Raw genomic sequence first — 21,684 nt, 5'->3', positions numbered from 1 at the left:
TCAGAATAAATGGGATTATTTATCTCATCACTCACTTGGTTTGGATTGCATCCAAACTAGTAATTAGAAATGAAGGAAGGAAATAAAAACCTAAATCACCTTAGGACCCCATCAATCATTGGATTTAGATTCTCACACAATTAAGCCCAAGCTAGATATGCAGAAAGAATTTTAAAACCAGACTTGAAAATGCCGATTTTTCCACCCAAAAGCTATGTATCCACCAACTCTTGTTTTCACTGTGTTAGTTCTTCTCCCATGACTTCATAAGAAGAGGCCTGCTAGATTGGGCCAAAGGCTCATCTAGTCTAGCAAGCCTATCTGAGGGGAACAGCACTTTCCCACTTGTGATTCCCGGAAACGGGAATTCAGAGACATACTTTTTCTGACACTTTAAATAGAATATAGCCTTATCATCCAGTTCTCTGTACACGTCTAATATATCCAGTTTGCAAAACCCAAAAGAGCAGCATTGCAAATGCACAAACGTCATCTCCACCCTGTCCCTCAGCCCCATGGTCAACTAAGTCTGCACAACGGATGCATAAACATCTAACTGTAGCAGCTTCATTTCCCCCCAGCATTGGTCAGTGAAAACCTTTTGTACCTCATCCCACTTTCTTCCTTAATTAGTGCTCCAATTACTGGTTTCTTTGCAATGCAAGTCAACACATCATTAAATTATGAGTCTCCTGATGACTTGCAGGAGCAAATGTTGCAATGTGACCCTAACCCTCAGCTGTCTTCCCATTCATCCCCCCCCCCGAATCTTACCATGTTCCTTTCATCTGCCCAGATTAATAGACACATCTTGATTATTCCTTTTGCAGTGTGGCAACCAGCCTACTGCTGGGAGTTGTCAGGACCTTGAGTTGGAACTGGGCAAGACCTCCTTATGAATTTGTTGTTGTTTAGTCATTTAGTCGTGTCCGACTCTTCGTGACCCCATGGACCAGAGCACACCAGGCACTCCTGTCTTCCACTGCCTACTGCAGTTTGGTCAAACTCATGCTGGTAGCTTCGAGAACACTATCCAACCATCTTGTCCTCTGTCATCCCCTTCTCCTTGTGCCCTCCATCTTTCCCAACATCAGGGTCTTTTCCAGGGAATCTTCTCTTCTCATGAGGTGGCCAAAGTATTGGAGCCTCAGCTTCAGGATCTGTCCTTCCAGTGAGTGCTCAGGGCTGATTTCCTTCAGAATGGATAGTTTTGATCTTCTTGCAGTCCAAGGGACTCTCAAGAGTCTCCTCCAGCACCATAATTCAAAAGCATCAATTCTTCGGTGATCAGCCTTCTTTATGGTCCAGCTCTCACTTCCTTATGAATAGGACTCCACTATGGGCCCCAGCACCAAACAGGTCCAGGAGGAGATGGGGTACTCCAGGACATCACTTCAGCCAGAGAACCAGGAGAACTTATATACCCAGCTGGATACATAATCTCTCTGTTCTGGAGCTCCAGAACCACACTAGATATTGAAGGAGGAGGTGGCAATCGGCCTGAGCCAATACTCAGTCCCACCAGCGCACCCCTTGCCTGGCAGCACAAAGCATCCTATATCAGAATCCTAATAATTAGAGGAAGCACGGTCATATGAAGGATCAGGGTTCCTCTAATAAACCAGGAAGTGGAGGATGTCCAGATGAGCATTCAGTTTCTGTTGGGGAGCTACTGGTGTGAGAGTCTTCATAAGCCTGCTGGTAGTCTAGTTACTGTACCTGTTACGGAAAAGCAGCAATGCGGGTGCAGACGCGTTTCTCTGTACTGCTGCAAAGACAGAAATAAAGACATGTAAATACATTTCTGTCTGTCTCTTTCCCCTCCCTGGGGGAGGCAGGGAGGAGGGAAGAGTGGTGTGTTCTTCTCACGCTTGAGGAGGATCGCCGATAGTGACCTAGCCTGTATCCTGCCGGGAGACGCAGACGGGGAGGTCAACAAGGATCTCAAGCCGAGTGCCTGGAGAGTGGCCAGTTTCCTCTGATAAGGCTAGAGAATCCAACAGTACCTTCAGGAAAATTTCTCTCTTACTCTGTATGAGGCTTCCTGGCTGCTGACAGTGCTGGACAGCTCCTCTGAACTCCTTGCATGGCTTGAATGGCCTATCATCCCACAGAGAAGTCAAGTTACTTTTGCCATAGATTCGTGGAGTTGGAAGGGACCCCGAGGATCATCTAGGGACTAGAGTCCAACCTCTCTGCAATGCAGGAATATGCAGCTGTCCCTCATGGACACCCGAGACCTTCGTGTTAGCAGCATCACATCATAACCAACTGAGCTATTATTTGTTAAATTTGTATACAGTGGTACCTCGGGTTACATACGCTTCCGGTTACAGACTCCGCTAACCCAGAAATAGTGCTTCAGGTTAAGAACTTTGTTTCAGGGTAAGAACAGAAATTGTGCTCTGGCGGCGCGGCAGCAGCAGGAGGCCCCATTAGCTAAAGTGGTGCTTCAGGTTAAGAACGGACCTCCGGGACAAATTAAGTACTTAACCCAAGGTACCACTGTACTGCCCTTCATCTATAGTTAATTAAGTATGTGTGTGTAGACATCATAGAGATTTGGCAATGTGGCATTTGTGGGCATTCTTGTAAGAACATGAAAAGAAAACTTCCTGAATCAGGCCAATGGCTCATCTAGTCCAATATCCTGTTCTCACAGTGACCAGCTAGATGCTTATTTTTATTTTATTATTACATTTTATTAAGAGAATTTCATTTATAAAAAGAGTAAGGGGGAATGAAAGAAGAAGAAGAAAGTGAGAAAGAAAGACAGAAAAAATACTGTTACATTACCATGCATTAATATAAAGGTAAAGGTAAAGGGACCTCTGACCATTAGGTCCAGTCGTGGCCGACTCTGGGGTTGCAGTGCCCATCTCGCTTTATTGGCCGAGGGAGCCATGTGGCCAGCATGACTAAGCCGCTTCTGGCAAACCAGAGCAGCGCACGGAAACGCCGTTTACCTTCCCGCCGGAGTGGTACCTATTTATCTACTTGCACTTTGACGTGCTTTCGAACTGCTAGGTTGGCAGGAGCAGGGACTGAGCAACGGGAGCTCACCCTGTTGCGGGGATTCGAACCGCGACCTTTTGATCAGCAAGTCCTAGGCTCTGTGGTTTAACCCACAGCGCCACCTGCGTCCTTTGCATTAATATACAAATGTGTATATTATTCTAACACACATATAATTTTCACAGCATAAAAATATGAGATAAAAACAAAAGGCTGATCTATTGGGGCAAACGTGGCACTGCCCCTTCAACCTCAGTCAGCTTCCTCCTTCTCAGTCTACTATCACCCTTGTAGAACTGGGTGGAAGATGGGACAGAAACTAGACTTATCAATGGCGCAGGTTGCACCTGCTCTTGGGCTTCCCATTTTCCACCCTGCCAGTTCCAAGGAGCACCAGGCAGTATTCGCTGCCCCAGGTGGCAGCCAAGATTTTAGGCAATGGCCATTTTCCAGCTTAGCCTTTCAGCTAGAGATTCCAGGAACTGAACTTGGTACCTTCTGCATGAAAGAACAGGAGCTCTACCATTGAGCTATAGCTCCTTTCCCGACAGAACTGCAGAAAGACTAGATGAATAAGCCCTGTTGCATTAAAAGGTCAGAGTTATTAATCATGCCCTTGTCAGTTTCTGAGAGTTATGAGGTATGTGTGTGTGTGTCTTTACACGCATGTGTGTGTAGCAGCCTACAGATCCAGATTTAATTTCAACTTTGATTTTACAGTCTATGCAAAAAATAATTTAAAAAATGGCCTTCATCCTACACAACGGGTTTCACCATGATTATTATCCATCACCCCGCCCGCATTCTTTCATCTTTAGGAAAAAACCACTTAAATAATCAGCTATTTAAATAAATAAGATGTAGCAAGGCTGGGATACTGAATATTTCATTTGGAAAGTAGGTGCCAGAAGAAGCATGTTTAATTTAATCAGTATCAGGGTCAATGAGCATATGTTAATGTTAAATAGAGATTAATTGCCAGGCCTTCCTTATATGCCACCAATACTTATTCGACTCTGCTGAACGCACTATTGGCCAGCAGGTAATGAATGGCTTGCTCGCATCATTATGCATGCTCTGCTTCAGCAATTTCTTGCATGGGTCCAATATACAAGCATGGATAGATGGAGAACAGCAGGGGTGATGAACCTGTCACTCTCCAGGACTCCAGTTCCCATCATCCATATCCCTATCCCTCCCATTTACCAGACGCAGGTGCTGAACATATGGACTGAGAAAGGGAGAGAAGAAATAGGGTTCTGCTGAGCCCAAATTTTAATCTGTGGAAACCATCTTGTTTGTGAGTCATGGAAGGCGTGCTCCCTGCTTTCCAGGCCTTTTTCTACCTGGCCTGGGAGGGTTGGGCCCTGACTGACTCCAGCCTCAAAAGCTGAGGCCGCTGAAGAGGCCAGAGACCATCTTGGCTGTGAGATCTGCTCTCTGCCTCCCAGGCATTTTTCCACCTGGCCCGGACTGTCTCCAGCTACAAAAGCTGAGACTGCTGAACAGACCTTTGGTTGGGGAATTGTTTAGAGGCCATTGTTGGGTGCAGGCAGAGGCTGTTGCCGTTATTAATATTAAGTCTTTTATCTTAATTCAGATCTCATGTGGAAATTGTTTAATTTGGTTGTGTACTTTGGGCGTTTTATTTATTGTTCGTAACTACTTTTGTTATGTTTGTATTTTTTCATGCTGTAAGCTGCCTTGGGCATGGTTTGAATTATAGAAAGGTGGCATACAAATAACACACAGACACACCAAAATAACCCATGTACTACTGGATTTCTCTCGGATCCCTTTACACCATTCTTTTAAAGAAAGCTGCAAATGGCAAGAAGACCTAACATAATGACATTCAAATCTGCTCAGGTCAGGTTTTCAGCTGTTTCCTACAATACCTAAAGGGACGCTGGTGGCACTGTGGGTTAAACCACAGAGCCTAGGACTTGCCGATCAGAAGGTTGGCGGTTTGAATCCCTGCGACTGGGTGAGCTCCTGTTGCTTGGTCCCTGTTCCTGCCAACCTAGCAGTTCGAAAGCACATCAAAGTGCATCAAAGTGCAAGTAGATAAATAGGTACCGCTCCAGTGGGAAGGTAAATGGCATTTCCATGCGCTGCTCTGGTTCGCCAGAAGTGGTTTAGTCATGCTGGCCACATGACCTGGAAGCTGTACGCCGGCTCCCTCGGCCAATTAAGCGAGATGAGCGCAGCAACCCCAGAGTCGGCCACAACTGGACCTAATGGTCAGGGGTCCCTTTGCCTTTACAATACCTAAAGAAGCTAAAATTGCCAGGTGACTCCCTTGCTTTTCTCTCACAGCTGCTTCCCCACTGAAAGACCTGACCTTCCGCAACTTTTTTTCAAAGACCTGCTTAACCATTCCCATATTTGCAAAGCAATCTCTCTCTTTTTAACAACAAGTCAAAATATCACTTGGGGGGAGTTGTGGGGAAAATTGTACTGTCCATCATGGCTGATGTAAGAGGCTTCACCTTAGTGACATGATTCAGAAGGGGTTCTGCCTTTAAAAAGATACAAGGAAGCTGGAACATAAAGGAACAGAGTGAATTCCCATTTCTTAAATTCCGCTTAAAAACTACCATCCCTCCCACATAATGCTGGAACGTGTCCAGAGGAGGGCAACCAAAATGGTCAAAGGCCTGGAAACGATGCCTTATGAGGAACGGCTAAGGGAGCTGGGCATGTTTAGCCTGGAGAAGAGGAGGTTAAGGGGTGATATGATAACCATGTTCAAATATATAAAAGGATGTCACATAGAGGAGGGAGAAAGGTTGTTTTCTGCTGCTCCAGAGAAGCGGACACGGAGCAATGGATCCAAACTACAAGAAAGAAGATTCCACCTAAACCTTAGGAAGAACTTCCTGACAGTAAGAGCTGTTTGACAGTGGAATTTGCTGCCAAGGAATGTGGTGGAGTCTCCTCTTTTGGAGGTCTTTAAGCAGAGGCTTGACAACCATATGTCAGGAGTGCTCTGATGGTGTTTCCTGCTTGGCAGGGGGTTGGACTCGATGGCCCTTGTGGTCTCTTCCAACTCTATGATTCTATGCAGAGGTTCAACCTGGATGCCCACTTCCAACTGCCAAAGGGTTTTGGGAAATGGATGTTTTGTTTCCAAGAAAGCTGTGCCCGGTGAGGTTTTAAATAAACTGTCTTATGAGGTTATTGCCCTTTATTTACATTATATAGCAGGTATCACCAGCCTTTTAAAATTAAGCAATGTATTTATTTCATTGAAACTATATACCGCTTGAGTGTGAAAAACCTCAAAGTGTTTTATGAAAAGAGTAAAACAAAATTATGAAAAAGTATGAAGACACTTTAAAAAAATGGAAACCAGCAATAAACTGAATATGCATCAGCATTCTAGGTATCTGGGTAAAAGGTAAATGTAAAGGGACCCCTGACCATTAAGTCCAGTCGTGACCGACTCTGGGGTTGCAGCACTCATCTTGCTTTATTAGCCAAGGGAGCCGGTGGACAGCTTCTGGGTCATGTGGCCAGCAATGACTAAGCCGCTTCTGGCGAACCAGAGCAGCGCACTGAAACACTGTTTACCTTCCCGCTGGAGCGGTACCTATTTATCTACTTGCACTTTGACGTGCTTTCGAACTGCTAGGTGAGCAGGAGCTGGGACCGAACAATGGGAGCTCACCCTGTCGTAGGGATTTGAACCGCCAACCTTCTAATCAGCAAGTCCTACGCTCTGTGGTTTAACCCACAGCGCCACCCGCGTCCCAGGTATCTGGGTAGGTTTGTCTAAAAGGTTGTTTGTTTGGTTTTTTAGCAGGTATCAAAAGAATAAAGTGAGGGAACTTGCCTGATGTCAGTAGGAAGGGGTTTCCAAAGTGTAGGTGCCAGAACACTAAAATATATATGTCAGAGCTGCTTCCAGGTCCCAGCTCACAGAGGACCACGCTAGCCGGCAACACTGTACAAAAGTCTTTATTGAGTTACAGTTTCCATTTTCAAGCCACAGCGCGCAGCTCTACGTCTTAGAAGCTAGACCGGCGAAGCTCCGTCTGAGTCTCCGCCTCCTGTACACCAACTTAATACTCTAGCCTTACTCCACCTCTTCCATCTTTCCTTCCTTCTCTGGGTCCCTCTGCCCCCTGTGGTCTCTTCCTTCCTGGACTCTTCTGACGCTGACCCCCCGGACTCTTCTCCCTCTTTGCGGCGGGCTTTAGGACCTGGCTCCCTATCCGGGCTGCTTACTGTGCCGCCTTCCTGTGCATTTGAACTTGGCGCGCGCGCCCAACCTTCAACCTTCCTCTTGACCGTTTCTTCGCTCCCCGATGGAGGTGTGGCCAATCCTGACTCATGCCCTCCCGCCTGCGGCGAGCCGCCGGATCCCGATACCTGGGACCCCTCCTCCCTACTGCGCTCTGGTGGGGAAGCTGGCCCCGATTTCCAACTGCTGCTCTCTGAGTCCCCTCTGGTCCCTTCCTCCTGGGGTGTCCCCCTAGGCGCCCCCCTTGCTCTGACCACTGGCGCTCCTTTCTGTGAATCTTCCGATTCACTGGAAAGACTCAGAGATCTCGGGCCGCTGTCATCGCTCATATTTCCTTCGGATTCCTCCCCCTCGCTCTCTGTTTCCTCCCTTTCCTGTGCCTCTGCTCCTGAACCCCTGACAATATATTTCTTACAAACCAGAGAAACTGCAGGGGGTGGGGAAGAGATTTTCAGAGGTGAATACAGTGGTACCTCGGGTTACATATGCTTCAGGTTACAGACTCCGCTAACCCAGAAATAGTACCTTCGGGTAAAGAACTTTGCTTCAGGATGAGAACAGAAACTGCATGACGACGGCGTGGCGGCCATGGGAAGCCCCATTAGCTAAAGTAGTACCTCAGTTTAAGAACAATTTCAGGGTAAGAACAGACCTCCAGAACAAATTAAGTTTTTAACCCGAGGTAACGCTATATGCTCTTGAACTGCATACCCATTGTATAGATACTGACAACAGGACAACGAAAATAAATTTTATGTGCTCTAAAGGTGGCCAAGAAACTGATACTGATGAATTGGAAGAATAGAGATATGATTCGCCTTAATCAATGGCTTGGTGACATGACAACATTGTCTGTTCATACGTTGCTAGCTTATAGATGCAAACTTTCTTTGGATAAACACAGTGATATTTGGAATGAGTTTGCACAGAATACATTAGGTTATTGACAATTATATGTGTATTAGAATAATATACACATCTGTATATTAATGCATGGTAATGTAACAGTATTTTTTCTTTTCTTTCTCGCTTTCTTTTTCTTTCATTCCCCCCTTACTCTTTTTATAAATGAAATTCTATTAATAAAAATGTAATAATAAAATAAAAATAAGCATCTAGTTGGTCACTGTGAGAACAGGATACTAGACTAGATGAGCCATTGGCCTGATTCAGGAAGTTTTGTTTTTCAGGTTCTTACAAGGAAGCGCACAAATGCCACATTGCCAAATCTCTATGATGTCTACACACACATACTTAATTTACCATAGACTATCTTAACAGAGATTAAAGGTTTGTTAGAGCCAGTGAGGTGTAACCCTTCACACTCAGAGATGGAATTACTTCCAAGTAATCAATATTAATGTACTGGATGGAGGGAAATAGAAAGGCAAGGAGGGAGGGAAGGAGTGGGAAGCCGGGAAGCAAATCTGACTCCAGCCTGGCTGATTCATCAGACCCAGCCACTTCCATGCAAATGCACAGCGGCGTAGTGTGAGTTGTCAGCACCTGGGGCAACGCAAGTAATTTGCGCCCCCCCTAACCCCTAACCTGCGAGTTGCTGCTGCCGCCCAAACGACGCCGCTTGCCCGGAGGAGGAGGGGGGCAGAGAGGCGAGGAAAATGCAACATGGCCCAGCAGCAGCAGCGGCGGAGGCGGGGCTGTGAGGAGGGGCTGCCTGGCGCTTCCTCCGCGGCGAGCGCTGAGAGCCGCTGCCTGCCGCGCGCCTTCAGCCCGGACGCGCACACAGCTCGTCGGTTCCGCAAGACATGCGGCTCTGCTACAGCCTGCGCCTGAGGCTCTTCGGCGACTCCGGAGGCAGCGAGCGCCCCCCCCAGATGTTGCGCCCGGTGCGGCCGGCCCCCCTGGCACCCCCCACGCTACGCCACTGCAAATGCATCTGCTGAAAACTATTTACTAGGCTGATTGGAAACAAAGCAGAACGTCAAGGGGGGAATTCCTGTCACCATGTTCTCCCCAGGTCAGGATTAATTTGACACTCCGCAGCCTGGAAACCAACATACGCAAGAGATTCTCTCTCTAAATTGCTACCGTCTCGCATCATGTTGAAACCCCCAAAATATATTCAAACCTGCCCCTAAATGCAAATGGGAAAGAACAATGAAGCATTGCTCTTCCTTAGCAGAATTTGGTACCAAGGCAGATGAGACAATGGATACACACAGAGATGATGTCCTTCCCTGGTCTCTATTCCAGGTGTTCCTCCAATATCTAGCCACCTCTAAGACATTTCTAAGCTGCCACTCATGGATATAAACCCTTGACAGCTAACAAGATAAATCAATGCAAAAATACAGCTGAACCAAAGCAGTTAAAATACCATCCATAATTTCCAAAGGTTGAATTTCTAAATATCTAGGAGTCCATCAAGCATACAGGAAAATTCTACTTTGTTTCCAGGGAATCCTTTTTTCCAAATGGATTGGCACTCAGCAACCTGACTTTACTTTTATAAATAGGTATTTAAAATCTACTATAAATCACTGCTCTCTTCAAATAGGTCACCTCTGAAACTTCTTGCTATTCAGAGAAGTTGGGGCAGGGACAAACTGTCTCTTCACTGCAGAATTTGGTTAAGAGTTGCCCACTCAAATATTTGGTTTTGGAGCCAACATTTGCATTTCTCACCCCTCCATACTCCCACACACAAAACCCACTTTTCAATACTCATGTTGAGATTTCCAGACACTGGTTTTCTCCAATTGTCTTCTTGATTGACTGATTGCTCAACCCTTATTGTCCTCTTGATTGTTTGAAAGGCAGACACAATGAATGCTTGTCACTGCCGGCTGCTGGTTTTCTCCAGTTGGATGACTGCGGATTTCATTCAATTGCATATGAAAGGTTGTCACCTTCTTTCGAGCCGCTTTGTTGTTTTGGGCAGATGCAACTGTTGCTCAAAAATAAACCCAGGAATATAGGAGGTAAGACCAGTGATGAGAACCAGAGAATAAAGCTGCATTTCTATATCTGCTTACTCGGGAGTAAGACCGGTTGAACTTGTGGTTCTGAATAGACATGCATAAAGGTAAAGGTAAATGGACCCCTGACCATTAGGTCCAGTCGTAGCTGACTCTGGGGTTGCGGTGCTCAACTCGCTTTATTGGCCGAGGGAGCCGGCATACAGCTTCCGGGTCATGTGGCCTGCATGACTTAAGCCACTTCTGGCGAACCAGAGCAGTGCACGGAAACGCTGTTTACCTTCCCACCGGAGCCATACCTATTTATCTACTTGCATTTTGACGTGCTTTCGAACTGCTAGGTTGGCAGGAGTAGGGACCGAGCAATGGGAGCAGTGGCGTAGCGTGGGTTGTCAGCACCCGGGGCAAGGCAAGTAATTTGTGCCCCCTAACCCGTGGATTTGCGCCCCCTAACCCTAACCTCCAGATGTTGCGCCCGGTGCGGCCGGCCCCCCCTGCACCCCCCACGCTACGCCACTGAATGGGAGCTCACCTTGTCACAGGGATTCGAACCACTGACCTTCTGATCAGCAAGACCTAGGCTCTGTGGTTTAACCCACAGCGCCACGCGTGTCTCCCAAGACATGCATAGCATTGCACTAAATAAGGAAAAGTAATAAAGAAATAAGGGACACGGGTGGCACTGTGGCTTAAACCACAGAGCCTAGGGCTTGACGATCAGAAAGTCGGCGGTTCGAATCCCTGCAATGGGGTGAGCTCCCGTTGTTCGGTCCCAGCTCCTGCCCACCTAGCAGTTTGAAAGCACATCAAGCACTTCCCCTTCTCCGGCGGGAAGGTAAACAGTGTTTCCATGCGCTGCTCTGGTTTTGCCAGAAGCAGCTTAGTCATGCTGGCCACATGAGCTGTCTGCGGACAAACACCGGCTCCCTCGGCCTATAGAGCGAGATGAGCACGCAACCTCAGAGTCGTTTGCGACTGGACCTAACTGTCAGGGGTACCTTTACCTTTAATGGTATAGGAGTCATCTCATTGGAGAATATCTCATTGCAAGCTGCTTTTGGATTATCAAGAAGTGTTAAGGAGGGCATATTGAAACGTTTTGGTGAAAGCGATGGCTTTCATAACCTGGGGGTTCAAAATCAACAACAATTTGACTAAATGGATGACATAGCTATAGCATTTATAGCATTGTTGTGCAATGACGACAGACTGAATGAGTTCCAAGATCTTTGCAAGAACCAATCTTGTTATCTAGCATATTTAGCAAAGTCTCTGGTTAGAAGGTTAACTGGGAAACATCTGATATCTTAGCATTAAATATGAAAAGACGGGTGAAGGTCAAGTGGGGAAATCTGGGAAATCTCAGGTTATTAATCATGCAAGAATATGTCTGACTTGTCTTCCAAATACCTGTAGCGGTGGGTGAACTTCTTCCTGCACTTCAGAATGGGATTAGGTAAAATTATTCATCCCCACACCAAAGGAAAACCATCATTTTTATTCTGAGGCCATTCTGAAGCTCATTCCTGTCATAGACCACATGATATTGCAGGAGTGCCACAAAAACCAAGCACAAACACCACACCACCCTGAAATAAGAACTCATATTGAGGTTGCAATGGACATGCATCTTGCACAATGGAGAGGACTTGTGGGACCTCCGTTGTGTCCCACAATGCTGCAAAGCCGTATATTGTTTCATACCTGGGGGTCCTCCCCATGAGCCTTCATCACTGTCGCTTGCCCTCTCCCTGCCACTGAACCCTTCCTCGCCCACCTGCTCTTCCCCTCCCCATCTTCAGCCTCCTGCTCATGAGATGTTGTGTCTCCAGATGCCGCAAGCCCTAGAAGAGAAGAAGAGGCGTTTGGATTTGATATCCCGCTTTATCACTACCCGAAGGAGTCTCAAAGTGGCTAACATTCTCCTTTCCCTTCCTCCCTCACAATAAACACTCTGAGGTGAGTGGGGCTGAGAGACTTCAAAGAAGTGTGACTGGCCCAAGGTCACCCAGCAGCTGCATGTGGAGGAGCGGGGAAGCGAACCTGGTTCACCAGATTATGAGTCTACTGCTCTTAACCACTACACCACATTCTCCCAGGGCTCTAGAGAGGCTCTGGGAAGATTGCCCCAGCCCTTGCCAAGTCAGTAGACACAGCATGGCCTAGAGTGACTTCTGGGAAAATCGGGGCATCCCAGATCAAGTTCAGGAGCCAGGGCAGCTTCTGAAAATTTGGGATGTCCCGATTAATTCAGGACACTTGAGGGGTCTGTTGTTGACCAGGATTCTTGGGAAATCAGCCTGTAGAGGGTGCTGGGGGGGGCAAAATGAGAAGTCCTTTGGCCTGGATTAAGTCCATGGGCTGGAGATTCCCATCTCTACCTTTATTCATATGAGATAAACCGATGCTACATTTCCCCAGCTACCCAGGACACTGCTGGATTAATGTAACAGAGCAACACTGAAGACTTGTCAAGAATCTTCCTCTTCCCCTCTTGCAGGTAGATGCGTGTAGGAAAGGAAGGAAGGAGGGATGTTAGCCGCAGGGAGTCCTGGTAATATTCTGAATTGGTCCCTAACTTCAGAGGAGTTTGAACCAAATTCAAAATGGAATACGGTGCTTTTAAACTAGGAGGGCATGTTTACAACTACCCCCTTCTCTTCAAATTTCAAATATACCTTTGTTGTTTGCTGCGACTCTTCTGACATATACAGTGGACACTCAGGTTGTGAATGTGACCCATGTGGGAGGCATGTTCGCAACCCACAGCACCGCATCTGCGCACGCGTGGGTTGTGATTTGGCGCTTCTGCGCATGCGCGGCCGCCGAAACCCGGAAGTAATTCGTTCCAGTACTTCCTGGTTTCTGTGCATCCGTAACCTGAAAAAAATGCAACCTGAAGCGTCTGCAACCAGAGGTATGACTGTACTGCTAATGCAAACTGAGAACGTAACAGCAGCATCTCAACACATTTCTCTGGACTAGTGCCACAGCCCCGTCAGAGTCCTGTTACCAAGCAAACAGGGGCTAAGAATAACCAAGGAACACTTACCTGAGAGCAGGCTCCACATCCGAAGTCAGAGAATCCAGATGATCACAGAGCAAAAGAGCCGGATGGAGAGCAGCAAGTTAGGACCGGGAACCACAGGCATTGTTTCCAGCATCTGACTGCTGCTGAGAGCTTTGTGTAAGAAGCCAGAGCTAGCTGGTTCTCATCAGTGTCTTCTTCTGTCCCTGAAGGCTGATCATCTGCAGGTGGAGTCCTTCTGCCTTCTCCCCCTTCAGGCTGCTGTTCAGCAAGTGAAGCTGACTCCTGGCCCATGACAGCTAGGAATAGGGGGGCATTTAGCAAAATATGATAAGAAATGGAGACTTAGCACTCCCCAGTTTCTTAATTTAATATATGCATGTTGCAAAGGAGTGACTTATCTACATTAAAATGCTAGAATTGCAACACTGTAGCTGTGATCATAAACACCCCTACAAAGAATAAGCCCCAGTGGGAATGTCTTCAGCATTATTATGGGATGGGGAACTTGTCCTGCTCTGCCACAGCTGACATCTCCCTTATCTGGTAGTGGATGGGGTGGGGCTGCTGCCGGAGGCAGCTGCTTCACCCTGCCTTATGGGTGGGCCAGAACTGTATACAATACAAGGTGTGCTGACTTGGGGTTTTTAATAAAATAAAATAAAATGAGTGGCATAGTGGGGAAAAAAATCCCTCTGCTGTGTTTTAATCACCATCAACAGATGCACAGGGAGACATCTCAACACATATTCCTCAATGCCATTTTCTTCCATGCTCATCAAGGAAGCTAACATGTTTATAGGGCACTGCTAAGGTGACCGCTAATCCCATTATCATTCCTGCTGCCCTCACAAACCTGCTTGCTAAAAAACTCTGATAATTGAGATAATCCCCTTAACAGCAGCTTTGAAGAAGCAGTGATTAGCTCACTTGCTAAACCAGATGTACACAGCCTACAGCAATATACAAAGAGTTAGGTGAAGAAACAGTTGCTTCTTCCAAATACTCGAGATCAGGTATGAAGAGCACCTGGCCTTCTAGTTGTTGCTGAACCACAACTCCCACCATCCCTGGCCATTGCCCACGCTTGCTGGGTTGATGGGAGTTGCAGTCCAATGACATCTGGAAAGCCAAAAGTTCACTACACCTGTGTTAGAACATCTCTGGCCTACTATTCTGGGCATATATTCCTGTGGCCTTCACTTCTCCTGCTCTTCCATTCTCAGCCATCCAAAGTTCTCCTGATCACTTGAATGACTCCACCCATTATCCACTCTTCCTTTCTTATGCATGGTCCACCCTAGAACATCATTCCAAATCCATATCCCACCACAAAACCCACCTTTTCCATGAAGCTTTTGGCTGAACTTCTTAGGGTGCTTCTGGACAAATGTCTATTATGGGATGCGAGTTCCTCATGCATGCAAGCTTCTTGCAGCATGCAGATGGCATTGTTGTCATCAAAATGTCCTGTGCCCCCTTGTCAGTAGATTCCTCCTAGACCAGGGTGACAAGGGAGCTGACTCCCTCTGGAAAGAGAGTTACTCCCAGTATCTGACGGTGTGATGGCAGACATGTCAGGGAGTGACTCTGCCAAGCCAGGAAAGCCTGGATAGCAAAGGGAGGACAGAGAGAGGGGTTGAGCTTGCAGCTCCCATCATGAGGATGAATGAAGCAAGAGAACAAGCCGAGGAAGCCCGCTCCCCAAAATCATTGATGGCAGATTTCCCCCACTTGTGGCATATCCCATTGGACCCCTCCTTGGGGTCCTTAACCCTCCATCTGCATTGTCCTGACACAGCCAGTTCATGGCATGCATCCCTAAGCCCACACCCAGCACATGTGGCTTGCACGTATTCAATCTGGCCAGGGCAAAAACAGGACAACACAGAGGCCGGGAGCAACTGCCTCAGCTGCCTCCTCACAATCATTACAATTGTAATATAAGAATAGTAACAGATGGGGCCAGGCCTCTTTGAAACAGCACATATTAAACCTATTGGTAGACTTTGGTCCACCCACACTCAGTGCCACAAGGCTATTTTCCAATATTAACAGATACTGGATATGATTCAAATATTGTGAATTTGATTGCCCTGTGTTATAAGAAGAAGCTGGTGTTGAATGGAAAGAGGTTGCAGTTGCGTTGCCCTTAACTTGCAGAAATGTGGGCGGAAAGCAAACAAGTCTAGCACAGAAGGTCTTTCACTCAGGAAAACATGAGCATAAATGGCCCCATAGTGTACGCAACTACAGATTGCGGAACTCCCTTCAGACATTTTGCAAGTCCAGCTGAAAAGCGGGTTTTGATTTCTGTTGCTATTGTCTCTGTTCTTTGGTTCTCTCAAAATCCCTCCAATATTTTGGCCAAGAAGAAACTAGCACAGCATCTCCACACTTAGTTCCATGTGTAGCTGAGCCCATATCCAAAGCTATGCTTATTGTCGTCGGGGGGGGGGTGTCATTGCAGCACAGCCATTGTTATGGTCTGGTTCACGGGTGATCGAAGTCCCAGCTGGGGACATCGGGACCGGGGGGGGGGGCAAGATGGTGAGGTGGGAGCAGGAACGCGAGTCCAGAAGCCAGGAGTCAAAGCCAAGATTCTGAGGGTCAGAGAGCCGGGAGCCAAGAAGCCAAGGGTCCGAGGGTCAAGAAACAAGGAGTCATGAAGTCAAGGGTCCCAGGATCAAGAAGCAAGGAGTCAAATGCAGCAAGGCAGGGAACGTGTTGCTGTGGCAAAAAGCCAAAGGGAAATGCTGACCTTATATCCCTTCCCAGCTCTTGCCACCAGGTGCTGTGAGTTACCAATCGGCCTCACCTGTGTGCCTTGCCTCTCCAGAACAAACTTAGGAAGGCTCCAGTACTGCAGAGTCCTGTTGGTTACAGGGCCTGGCTCCTGCACGCACACCTCACAGCCATGAACCGAAGGCAACGTCAGGAGCCGCAAGCTACCTGACAAAAGTTTGCCCTCCTGCTCTCGCCCACAGCAGAGTCTTCTTCTTCCTTCTGGAAAACTTACACAGTGCTGCCACAGACAGGAACCACAGCACGGGATTCTCCGCCACGAGTCACAGAATCATAGAATTGTAGAGTTGGAAGGGACTCCAAGGGTCATCAAGTTCAACCCCCTGAAATGCAGGAATCTCAACTAAAGTATCCATGACAGATGGCCATCCATCCTCTGCTTGAAAAGCTCCATGACCTCTTGAGGGAGTCTATTATCCTGGTCTGGAGGGTTGGAATTAAATCAGTGGATCCAAGTTAAAAGAAAGGAGATTCTAACGAAACATCAGGAAGAACTTTCTTTTTCTTTTTAAAAATATTTTATTAAGGGTTTTCTTGTTTATAGTGTAAGTGTAATGCCTCGTATTTTTTTCCCCATGTAACATTTTTACAAATCCGTTTCATTTGTTGAGGCATTAGGGGGAGAAGAAAAAAAAGGAAGAAAAAGAAAGAAAGGGGGTGGAGGGAGGGGAGATGGATGGGGGTGGGGTCGGGTAGCGGTGTTTCTATTATGCTTAATGTATGTAGAGTTTGGTGTCAGCGTGCTTGTGTTGTTCACTTGTGTTCCTTTGGTGGTGAGAGAGGTTGGGGTTGGCCTAGGGTGTGATTGTTTGTTTGTGATTGGCTGTGGTGATCTTTGTTTTTGTGTGTGAGTGAGGTGGGTGGGTGTTTTGGATCAGGAAGAACTTTCTGACAGTAAGAGCCGTTTGACAGTGGAACAGACTCCCCCGGGAGGTTGTGGACCAGAGGAGCTTGTCAGGAGCTTGTCCTGCTCTCGAGTAGGACCCTGGCAGAGACACATGCCCGATTGGCATGTTCCCTCCCTCCTGGCCTATCATTTGGGAGCTTCAAAAGCTTTCTTCAGCCCGAACATCACAGCGACCAATGCCAACAGACACCGGCACACTTAGGGATCCACAGGGTTTTCGCAGCTTGCGTAACAGACCTCAGCAGCTCAGCATTTTGGCTAATCTACTTTATTTACATATAAACACACACGGAGCACTGCAACATGGCTCCCTCTCTCTCTAGCATCAGACAGCAAAGAGAAAAAGAACAAAGGACAATAGTCCCACTTCACGGAACACAGTAACACAAACATCCTGTCTCCGTCACTTCCCACTCTTTGGAGTCAAAACATAGACAAAAAATCCCATGACTGCAATCGTGGAGCAGGAATTCTAACAGTTCTGTCTTGCGCCCAAGATTGAGGAGCCCCATTGCACATGGTGCATGCGTGACGTCATGCGTGTGTGACATCGCATTGTTGGGAGGAGGCCAAGCACAAAGCCCACCCCATTTTGGCTTCCTCTCTTGTGCTCAGGAGGAACCAACCACTGAACTGTGGCACGCTCAGCTGTGTGCTTGGCCTCCTCCATGCCCTCATCATGGAGGGGGCAAATGACACCTCCAGCCTTAGGAGTCGGGACACCTGTTAGACACCCTGGCTCTTACAGTGCAAAGAAGAAGCAGAAGCAGGAGAACGAAAGGTCGCTGGACTGGATCGAAACAGCCACAAACAAGCACACCAAAAGCAAAATGTTTATTCCATTATTATTACTGTCATGATTTGGAGGGGGCTGCCTCAAAAGCACTGCTTTTGAAGCTAGTGTCCAACGGAGAGACTACCCACAGAGTTCTGTTCTGCATTATCGGCAGATGAGATCAAGTTTGGACTCCTGCTTTCCTTTAGCCAGAGATAACCGTTAGCCGAATAGAACGGTGACATTGCAGGCTATTGCAAGCCCAGCGCTGCGTGGCCCCGTGATCAGAGGAGCCTCAACTGGCATTTCTGCCCTGTGCCCTCACCCCAGCTCCTCGCGTCCCCCTTGTTTGCTGGCTGCATTATTCCATCTCTGTATCTTATCATTCCACACTCCTGCTCACCCGCTGAATTATTAATATTGTTTTTATGCTAAATGTCTTTGCTTCACACATAATTTGACCTTACTTACTGTGCAGTTAACTGTGCCGGCCCCTCAAGACATATTACTCATGCAGTTCTTTGCACAACACACTTCTTTGTGTGGCTCGGCTTAGCAGACTCGCCAGGTTCTTTGAGCGGAGTCATATGCATGCTTTGTGATTAGTTAGATGGAATGATTGCCTCCTCGTTCATTAGGCCATCAGAAATTAAAAAGGAAATGCAAAAGGAGCATGAATGATAATGCACTAAGTTGGTGGGCTCGGGAAGATGTCACCTAAATCTGTTTTCTTGCTCCCCCTCGAGCTGATCCTGATGCAATTCCAAAGCAGAATTGTGTTTTTGGAGGGGGGGGGAGGAATTACTTAGGTTTAACAGGATGCATGGGTAAGATGCTGCACTGGAGCTGAATATCTGCATGGATTCCTTTGGACATATCACAAGGGCTGTTCATGTGTTTTGCTGTACACATGTATTTCATTAACCTATTGCATTTATGTGCCACCTTTTTCTCCAAGGGGTTCAAGGTGGTTCCCCCCTCATTTAATCCCCGTGATGACCCTGTGAGCAGCGGCAGACCTTGGTAATATGGTACCCTGTGCAAAGCCAAAAGTTGATGCCTCCCCCACCTCAAAGCTGCCTTCCCAAAGCTAGGTAAGGGAGGCACAGTCAGGTTTCAGGGAATCAGCTTCCTCCCCTGTGGCCGTAAAGGAGCAGATCAAACTGTGTTTTAATAAACAGAGTGAAGGATCAAAGAAAGCATCTAACCAGAATTGCAGTGCTTCCAATTAAGGTCAATCCCCCCTCCGTCCCTATTAATCCTCATCACTCCTACATTTTGTAATCTGAGTTTGTAGTCTCTGTGCTTTTTGTTCTGACAGTATATGTGAAGGATATCTCCAGTATACCTGAAGGAGCGTCTCCACCCCCATCATTCTGCCCGGACGCTGAGGTCCAGCGCCAAGGGCCTTCTGGCGGTTCCCTTGCTGCGAGAAGCCAAGTTACAGGGAACCAGGCAGAGGAACGCCCTCCCACCAGATGTCAAAGAGAACAACTGCCAAACTTTTAGAAGACATCTGAAGGCAGCCCTGCTCAGGGAAGTGTTTAATGTTTGATGTATTACTGTATTTTAATATTTGGTTGTAAGCTGCCCAACGTGCCTGGGGAAGCCCAGCCAGATGGGTGGGGTATAAATAAATTATTATTATGATTATTATTATGATTATTATTATTATTATTATTATTATTACTACTACTACTACTACTACTACTACTACACTTTTTGAGCTCTCCGAGACTTTGGGGGAAGAGGGGTGGATATCATCCAGAGACACTGAATCTGTTAACCCTCTCTCTTCCAGTATTTCTTCTGCTAGCTGTTCCCCATCCAGTATTTCCCAGCTTCTGCCTTCTGAACTATGCCCTTCTGCAAACCACTGTTCCAAATCTATACTGTCCTCCTGCTCCTGGGAAGATTCAGGATCAGGAGGAGGGGGTGGTTCCCACCATTCTTCAGTGCAGCCCTCCTCAGCATGGTCCCTGACAGGCACTGGGCTTTGGGAAGGAGGCAAGAGGACGCCAGGACCCTGTCAGAGCCCTCACACCACCTTCCCAAATCCAACACTTACTAGGCTTTGGGAAGAAGGGGGGGGGAGGCAGCCCCTTGGACTCTGCAGTCTGGGGAGTTGCTCTGCCCTGAATCTGCCACTGCTCTGAGGTAGGTGAGACTAAGAAGAAGGGGGGGAAGGCAGCCCCTTGGACTCTGCAGTCTGGGGAGTTGCTCTGCCCTGAATCTGCCGCTGCTCTGAGGTAGGTGAGACTAAGAGGCAGTGACTGGGCCCAAGGTGACCAACATATCCTCCAACACGATGCTGGGTTTCAGACATAGAGGCTTTCTCAGCACGACCTGGAGAGGTCAGAAATTGAACCTGGAATCTTCAGCACACAAAGCATATGCTCTACTACTGACCTACAGCCCTTTCCAAGACAAACCAAAGTGTTCAGAAGCACATTTGATGGGGGGGGGGTCTCTTAGTTGCAAGCTGGGAACCCTGTCAGAACTGTTTTGTTTAAAGAACCACCACCACCACCCACAGGCACTAATAGAAATTCCTAACACCTGTGGGTTTTTTTTTCCTATTAGGAAGTACAGGTACCGACATACCAAAGGAGCAGAAAGTACTTTTTATGTATGGAACAGCAGCCATCCGGAAGTTATTAGCCCAGAGCGGGAAAGAAGATAAAGTCCCTACCAGAGAAGAATGGCAAACCAAGCTGATGGGCTATGCTGAGATGGCAAAGCTGACTGGAAAACTTAGAAACCGAGAAGATTAAAACTTTATAAAAGAATAGAAAAAAATTAAAAGTTAACTAGAAAACCACTGTAAGCAGATCAAAACAAGCAGGATTTTTACTCATTTGTAGTGTAAAGAATATTATGGCAAATATGATCTGATATAAAAATTGGAGTACCTACAAATATGCAGTTGCAGATTCTTAAAATAAGACTCCATGGAGGAAATAGGGGAGGAAATAGTCTTGAGATTCAGAGAATCTCTTTATACAGATATGTTTCTACTAACTGGTGTTTATTGGTACTTTGTATTTGTGAAACCAATAAAAACGATTTACAAAAAAGTAAAAGAAAACCACAGGTACAAGTGGCTTGCTAGTTTGGGAGGGTGCATAGCTCAATGGCTGAGAACATATGTTGTATGTGGAAGGACCCAGGTTTCATCCCTGGCATCTTACAGTCAGGAAGGGGTAGCATCTCTGGTGGGGGACACATTGTGCTCCGTCTAGGGTATTTTGTCCACCTTTGGTCCGCACCCTGTGCTTGGCTCTCACCATCTACATAAGACACCACAATTCAAGAAGGACACTGACAAACTGGAACGTGTCCAGAGGAGGGCAACCAAAATGGTCAAAGGCCTGGAAACGATGCCTTATGAGGAACGGCTAAGGGAGCTGGGCATGTTTAGCCTGGAGAAGAGGAGGTTAAGGGGTGATATGATAGCCATGTTCAAATATATAAAAGGATGTCACATAGAGGAGGGAGAAAGGTTGTTTTCTGCTGCTCCAGAGAAGCGGACACGGAGCAATGGATCCAAACTACAAGAAAGAAGATTCCACCTAAACATTAGGAAGAATTTCCTAACAGTAAGAGCTGTTCGACAGTGGAATTTGCTGCCAAGGAGTGTGGTGGAGTCTCCTACTTTGGAGGTCTTTAAGCAGAGGCTTGACAACCATATGTCAGGAGTGCTCTGATGGTGTTTCCTGCTTGGCAGGGGGTTGGACTCGATGGCCCTTGTGGTCTCTTCCAACTCTATGATTCTATGATTCTATGACATTCAAAAACCCCTAAAAACTCTGAAACCCCATTTTAAAATACAATATACTGTAGAGACTCCTTATACTGCGTTTAGAACCAGAATTGCATTTGGGTAGAAACTGTTTCTCAGGCGGCTAGTCCTGGTCTTTATAACCCTGGACCTTCTTCCAGAAGGCAGAAGCTGAAAGAGATCAT

At 47.0% G+C, this 21,684-nt stretch overlaps 1 long non-coding RNA gene across 2 annotated transcripts in view; it reads right to left on the bottom strand.

Annotated features, from left to right (window-relative positions):
* The window catches only part of LOC309539663, a 35,097-nt gene extending 16,609 nt beyond the window's left edge, over positions 1-18,488 (bottom strand). Inside the window, exons 1-4 of one of the 2 annotated variants that reach the window (XR_014222928.1) lie at positions 18,190-18,488; positions 13,256-13,530; positions 11,614-11,729; positions 9,927-10,172 (exon numbers count right to left, since the gene is read on the bottom strand). This is a non-coding gene — a long non-coding RNA (uncharacterized lncRNA). The remainder of the gene's footprint in view (positions 1-9,926; positions 10,173-11,613; positions 11,730-13,255; positions 13,531-18,189) is intronic. The other variant, XR_014222929.1, reaches the window with a different exon arrangement.
* Positions 18,489-21,684: the final 3,196 nt, after the last annotated feature.

Source organism: Podarcis vaucheri (genome assembly GCF_965113315.1).
Source record: "Podarcis vaucheri genome assembly, chromosome: 8".
NCBI classification, from domain to species: Eukaryota; Metazoa; Chordata; class Lepidosauria; order Squamata; family Lacertidae; genus Podarcis; species Podarcis vaucheri.
The sequence above is the reverse complement of the archived record's forward strand: the minus strand, read 5'-3'. Positions and strand labels throughout refer to the sequence as shown.